Raw genomic sequence first — 7303 nt, 5'->3', positions numbered from 1 at the left:
CTGCCCACCCACCCGCGCCCCGTCCCTTGCTGAGCCCTTGCCTTGCCCGAGGCCACGGAGGGCAGCGGAGAGCAGGACGGTCGGATTGGATTCTGCCTTCCTTTGTTGTCGGCCCGGCCAGAGGGCCAGAATAAATCCCCCGACATCGCCAAAATTTGAACCGCCGTTGCCGTTCGCTCTGCCCCGAAGTAAATAACTCCAAAGTAAGACACGGAATTGGAGTGAGGCCGTCGCTCTGGGTGGCCGAGACGGCGACGACGACGACCGGGGGGGTGTTGTTGGTGTTGTCGGCGGGGGACAAATTCAAGAAAATATGATAAACTGCCGCCCGGGCTCAATACACCCACGCTGTTCGTTGTGCTCCCGACGATCGCCGGACACGATATTGGTGCCTGGATTTATGTATGTTGACCGACGTGCGGCGGGGCGGGGGTGCGTGGCGGGGAGGCTGCAGCAGCCCATGGCCCGGCCCGCCGGCCCCGCCCACAAGACGACATGAATCAGCAGCACCCATAAATCAGGCGCCTATTAGCATATGTGACCCTCATGGGACACGCTTGTCTTGTCACATATGAGACACGCTTGTCACTGCGACGCCACGCCCCGCCACGCCCCGCAGGTGGACAACAAGGCTTCCTCGTTATGGCCCTCCTTATCCGGCGCTCGATGGGCTGCCTACCTGCCCGGGGCCGTTTGGACTTTTTATTGTTATGATTTCCTCTCTTTCTCTCCTCCTTCTCCTTCCATCTCGAGGAGAGGGAGAGAAAAAGTGTGGCGTTATATCGACGTTATAATGAGGCGCGCATTATGCGCACGCGTGGGTATCGGGTCGGCTTACGTTCTCGGAAGGCCGAGTTGCGCGACGCTGGAAGGTGTCGGTCCTGTCGGGGCCCCTGTCGAGGTCCTGCGGGACGTCCTGCTGGCGGCGGGGGCCCCGCAGGTTCGACGGGTCGCAGGCTGGAGAGGTCGCGCCGCCGCGCCGTCGGGGAGCATAGCGGCGGGGCGGGCTGTCCGTCACGAGGAGGGGCCGACCGACCGCCGATCCGATTGGACGACAACCACACGATTGATGGGCGTGTGCCTGACACCCTAAGCGTGAGATATGGGATCCGCGTTGTCCGAGCCTCGGGACCCTATCGGCTCAAGTCCATCTCGCGCCCGCCCGCCAAGCGGCCCGCCTCTATTCACACGAGCTCACCATGACTGCTGTTGGAGCCTGGCCGGTCGGCTGCGGAGCCCCGCGGTGTGTTCTCCAGGAGGTTCTCCAGCGGGTAAGCCCTTGGACGGGTGTGGGCGGCGGTGTTTCCACCCCTGTGTGGAGCTGTGCGCATCATCAGAAGGTGATGAGATTAATTTCCCGACGATTTGCCTCGCCCGACGCCCGGCGGCCACCGACGCCTTTTCTTTTTCTCTCCGATGCGAATATAATATAGTATGTGGGTCACGCCATAGTGGCTGACCTACATCGCTGGCCTGCCACCCTCTTGTTCTTGGCGAAATTGAATCCGTTCCTTTTTCTTGTGCAGAGCCGAGGGGAGCAGCCGACGCGGCGGCGGCGGCGCGTCCGCCAAAAAATGATGAGCAGCCTCGATCGTCTGGCTGCTGTGCGCTGCCGCGCGGTGGGTGGTGCGTTTGGGGCGGGAGCCCCGGACGGGGTCAGACTGCTGTCGGCCCAAGTTTTGGCGCAGGGTGGCAGCGGATGCTTCGGAGAAAGTCTTGGAGTCCGTGATGTGCAACCTCGACATTTTCGACGAGGGAAAAATCAGCTAAGAGAGGTAAGGATTACGCACAACTAACTGTAAGCGTGGAAAGTAATTGAATCGCATTGCTGCTTACAGGTTCAGCCTGCTTTGTTGTCTGACCTAGGTGTGCGGGTGGATGGGGGCGTGGAGAAAGAGGTAGTGGTTGGTTGTTTTTGGGGTGGGTCAGTTCGCCAGTCATGGTCTGCCCCCCTGTCCTGAGCCCTTGCTCGGCCCTCTGCGCCCCGCGCCGGCTGCACGGAAGGGCGGCATCAGGATCAGGGCAGGTATTAATTGAGGACTGCTTGATACAAAACATGGGAAAACGATGACGATCACTTTCAAAAGCCACGCAGAGCAGGGCGCACGGACGAGCTGCAAGTCTGGGGGCGGCTGTCCTAAGGCTAAGGTAACGGTTGTGTGTAACAGGTGTGGCGCTGAGGGGCCTTTCTTTCCTACACCAAACAAAAGCGCGCCTCACTATTAGCTGGACTCTGAGGCTATCGATACCTGCCCCCTTTTTACTCGCCGACCGCCAAAAGATTTTTAATGTAAGAATCGAAAAGGAACCTCCGCGGGGTTCATCGAGTCAATTTTTCGACCCTTGCCGCCGCGCGCGGCCTTTCCGGTGGCGGCTTCGGCGGCGGCAGTTTGGTTAGTTTTGGCGTTTTTGTTGTTGTCGGACATGAAAAGGGCCGCGCACAGACAAGAATGGCCCTAAACCTCTTTCCCATCCCCAACACGCATTTTTGCGTCACTATGCCACCCACCCTCCCACCTGCCAGCCGGCCCCTCTCCAATCCGTGCAAAATGGCCAGATTTATAGATCCATCCCGGGAGCGGCGGCGTCGGCCAGGGAAATGGATGGAGTCTGCCGCGCCGCCGCCGCCACCACCACTTCCGGAAATGGAGTGTTTGATCCGGGTGGCCACTGCACGGGCACGCAGGCGGGCTATAACTCAGATCGAGAGCGGGGGGTGGTGGTGGGCAGTAGGGCGTGGGAGTGGTGGTATAGTTCATTCGCTAAATGTAGACACACCGGCATCCCTCTAAACCCGAGGCCCCATTGTAAGCGTCATTACGATGCGTGGAGCCCGGTCCCCGGCCCCCGCCCGACCCCTAGCTAGACCTGCCAACATCTTTTCATAGGGAGAGCGGAGGCGAGCGAAGCAGGCGCGCGGGTGTCTTCGGCAACACTAGGCCGAGGGATCGACCCTCGTAATGAGCGTAACCAGGCCGTTTATGAGGGCGACAAAGAAGGGCCAGCGATTGTTTCGATTTCCTTTGCGTGCCGGTGTGTCTACATTTAGCGAATGAACTATACGGCGGGGTGCTGCCGGCCCGGCTGGCTTTGAGGCAGGTCTGGTCGTCCACCACCAGGTCCGCCGCCGCCACCCCTCGAGCCGCCCAGGTCCGCTGCTTTGTCGGCTCTGTTTACGCAGCAAGGTAAACAAACGTTTGTGCGTATCGAGTGCTCGCCGCCGCCGCTCGCCGCCGCTTTGATCCATCGTTACGGAACGGTTAGTGCGCGCCGGTCGCTCGCTCGGGGGAAATCGATGGATTAGTTTATAGCTCGGCCGTAACGCGCGTGGGGTTGGTAGCAGTGTAACGGGCCGCGCCGGGGTTCGAACCCTGGACGGATGTGGCCGTGAGGGCGGGGGTCCGTTGCCGGCCGGGTGCTGCTGGCCAGCCCTGGCCCCGGGCGCCGCCGTCGCTGGCCGCCACATACAACAACGCGTCTTTGCCGAGTCATGCAGGCGTCATCAATATCCGCGCCGTTGCTGCTGCTGCTGCTTTTGGGAACGCAAATCTGGAAAGTCTTTGAATAAAAGCAAAAGCGGCCGTGCCGATTATCGGGGATGTTACGCGAACACCGTCAACCACCTCTGCGCGCGCTTTGCCGGACGGTCGTTGGGGAGGGGAGACGGGCCTCGTTGTCCGTATCCTTTTGAATGGATCGCGCCGTGCAACTGACCGCCACATAGGGATGCTCGTATATATGCAAGCGTCATGGTTGCAAAATATGTTTCTCAAAAACTATCGGAATGAAGTGTCTGATGGCTGCTGCTGCGTCTGCGCCGCTGCTGACCCTCCTATTATTGATGCTGGTCGTCGGCGACCCCCAGGGGGGGGCCGTCGGGGGCCGTGGTGGAGGCATCGCGGATGTACACAATGCACATTCCTGGGAGGGGCGCGCCCGCCGACACCTCGCCGGGGCCCCTCCAGCTGCCCCCTCGGCTGCCCCCTCGGGTCCACGTTGGGCCCCCTCTGGCCCCCTCGGGCCCCATCGGGCCGGCCCGAGCCCGGGCTCGCCCTCCTCGAGAGAGAGGCCACTCCCCAATCACGTCTCTGAGTTACAATCCTCGCGGTCCGGTCGGGTCCGCCCGCGGCCCTGCCCGCGCCCGGCTGGCCACTTTGCTTCATTCGTATGCGGACGCCCCTCTCTATCTCTCTCCCCCCGAGATGCTCGTAGCGACGCCGCCGCCGTGCGGACGCGACGCCAGAGCCACGTTACCGTTTTCATTCAGATGAGTTGTGCCCGCGCGGATGCCCCACCCGGTCATTGTTTTGTCCGGCACATCCATCTGATGTGGTGGTGTGCTGCACCGGCGGCGCGCGGGGCCCAATGAGCGCTCTCTCTCTCTCTCTCTCTCTCTCTCTCTCTCTCTCTCTCTCTCTCTCTCTCTCTCGCACACATTTGCCGCTCTCACACTCGCCTCATCAGCCGCATGTCGGGCCCCGATGGTTGGCTTTGTACGGAAGGCATAAGTAAGGTTCGAATAGCAGCCAGCCAGCGGCCGGGCTGGTCCGACGGTTACGACCGGCGGCCGGACCCCGAAGGCCAGCAACAGCCCGCTCGCTGAATCAGTTCCGTTCGGCTGAAAGATTTTTCCTCCTTTACAATCTGCGCTGGCTGCACAGAGAGTGACGTGGAGTGGAGCAGACCGAGAGCGGCCTCGGCGCGCAGTTTGTGGCGGAGCGAGAGTCGGCCGAGTCCTTTGGAGGACGAGGAGAGGGAGTCCAGATAAAACACTTTCTTTGACATTTGGTGCGCGGACGTGCAGTTATGACCCAACGATGTGAGTCAGCCGCGCCCCGGCCCGGCCCCGCCCCGTCCGGCGCTGCGGTGAGCGGCCCTCGCTGACTCACGCGACATACGCGGACGGACTTGGCGCGGCAAGAGAGCGGCGGCGCTCGCAGAGAGCTCTTCTAGAGCGAGCGAGGACTCCGTTTAGGGCGTCTTGCTCCTATTTGCAAAGGGATCGCCTGGAGTAACTCGTTCGCCGCTGGCTGGCACGGCGTGCGGCGGGGCGCGCGCGGTCGGTCAGGCTCGTTGTCTGTCGCCGAGTAAAACGCAACAATAAATAGAATGAATTCGAAGCGATATACACTAGAAGCATGCAGCAGCGGCAGCGGGCCGCGCACCGCGCCGGCTAATGCATTCATTCCCCGCGGAGGGCATTCCATATACGTTTGCTGCAAGGAAATGGAGCATTTGGAACGGTACAAAGGGACCCCGCTAGAGAAGTCAATATCAAGCCCACTGGAAGCTTTGATAGCGACATGTCCGCAGGAGGCCTGCCAGGGGGGGACGACGGGCGGCCCCACCCCGCCCTGCCTCGCCACGCCCTGCCCGGGTAACGAATGGTCATCAATGTGGTGGCATGCACGGGGCTGTACGTCTGTGACCGGAATAAGTTGTCAGCCTGCCTGACATCTGAGTCAGAGTCGCGGGCCGTGCTGCACCCCGCCTCGCCACGGCCCGCCGGTGCGCGCGCGCACACGGACGAATTAATATAAATCTCTGACCCCGGCTGCGGCAGTTTTTGGTTTCGGATACCTGTGAGAAAGATACTCGCGGGTGCGGTACTACGATGAGCGGGTAGAGGGGGCCATTATTTGAATGGCGAGGCGGGCACGTTCGTCTATTATATGCCGTGGTTTGGGGCGTGCCCTCCCTGCCCCGCTGTGGTCATTACTCGAAGGCTAAAGGTTTAAAATGTCGAAACCGGATACTCCCTCGCGCGGGCGCGCTGCTGGCCCGGCCCTGCTGCTGGCTGGATTTGATCGGAGCTGTTCTTCTCTATCTCGGCGATATGGGCGCGTGCTGTGCTGTGCGCGCCGTGCCGCGGGGCCGGGCCTCGACGTGAACCTCCGACCGGTGGCCGCGACCCCGCCACGCCCTCGTCCGGACCCGGCGGGCGGCCACCTGGTGGGCCAAGCTAGACGCGTGTGGGCCCCACCCTGGGGCCACCCGCGCGACCACATGCGGGACTTCGACCCCAGCCCGCGACCCTGGAGGGGGGCCCCGCGTAGACGCGACGCCAACCCCTCCGGAAGCACGCCGTGCCATGGGGGTAACCCCCTCCCGTCGCCGCCGACCTTGGACCCTCGGAGCGGCCGATGACGCCCGTCCAAGGGCCGCCGTCTGGGAGTTCCCCCGCGCGCGAGCTTTCTTTGGGGGACTCTCATGGGGGCCCCCGGTGGGGTCCTCGAGGGGGCCGACCCGACGCCGGCCCGTCCATGCCGTGGCATACCAATCAGACCGGGCCGCGAACAGCGCAGCGGCGGCGGGCGACAAGTGTTGCGTCGCCCCGAGGCTGCTGTGGCGCCTGCTGGGCCCTGCTGGGGTAGCATTTGAAAGCAGCTGCTGCCGTGGGATGTACCGACCCGCGGCGGGTACGTACTGTCAGCGGCGGGTACTTGCACTGCGTGGCCTTTGCGCCCCGGGCGCGGCGCTCCGCCCACCGCTCACTCGAAACGACGAAACGAAATGAGAAACTCCCCCTCCTGCTGCTGACGGTCCTCCTGTTGTGTGCCATCGGCACAGCTCGGGCTCTGCTCTCCCCGCGGGTCGTCGTCCTCCTCTGTGCTTCGCGAGGACCTCTGCCTCCTGCTTCTGCTCCCCTCCGGCCCGGGTGTCACTCGCGTGATGTCGGCTTTGTCCACCGAGTGGACCGCAGCTAAAGTCGGACGCAACTGTCTGTCCCCCTGTCCGTCGCGGCGGCGGCTCACCCTCCTCCCCGCCGTACCGCCGCCGCCCAGTGCCTCGTCATCCTCGCGACACAAGGCGGCCGGTCGGTCGTGCCCGCGCGCCCGGCCTGCCCCCGTACCGGCCCAGACCACAATGCAACAGCAGAGGGCATGCTAAGCGAAAGACACATAGGATGCTGCAAATTCTTTACGGTCTTGCACGAGAAAAACGTGCAAAGAACTCGGCGGCTACCGGCGCGGCGCGGCGGGTCCGTGACGGTCTCTGCGCAGGGCACCATAGCCACCAGCAGCAGCACAGGGCCTGCATAACGGCACTGCCGTCTCCATGCTCTCGTCTCATCGCGTCGAAAATCGTGTGTACGTGGGGACAGCAGAGGTCGCCGTGTGTGTCACGTATTGTACAGTATAGTCTCTATCCGAGCGAGAGGCACTCGGTCCGATAATTGTTATTTTGACTGCTCCGGGAAGGCCGTGGCCGCCATCATCATCATCACCATCATCCTGCGCCCGTCCTCGTCGGCGTCCTCATGACCGTGCCCCCCGCCCTCCCCCCTCTCGCCTGGGATCCT

At 62.8% G+C, this 7303-nt stretch overlaps 1 long non-coding RNA gene across 2 annotated transcripts in view; it reads left to right on the top strand.

Moving 5' to 3' along the window:
* Nucleotides 1-7303, top strand: part of LOC113217794 (uncharacterized) — a 42653-nt gene that overhangs the window by 22478 nt on the left and 12872 nt on the right. For both annotated transcript variants that reach the window (XR_008011733.1, XR_008011734.1), the window contains exon 4: nt 1527-1775. This is a non-coding gene — a long non-coding RNA (uncharacterized LOC113217794). The remainder of the gene's footprint in view (nt 1-1526; nt 1776-7303) is intronic.

Source organism: Frankliniella occidentalis, unplaced genomic scaffold (genome assembly GCF_000697945.3).
Source record: "Frankliniella occidentalis isolate FOCC.00 unplaced genomic scaffold, Focc_3.1 Scaffold205, whole genome shotgun sequence".
Classification (NCBI taxonomy): domain Eukaryota; kingdom Metazoa; phylum Arthropoda; class Insecta; order Thysanoptera; family Thripidae; genus Frankliniella; species Frankliniella occidentalis.
This window is presented reverse-complemented; position numbering and strand designations above follow the sequence as displayed.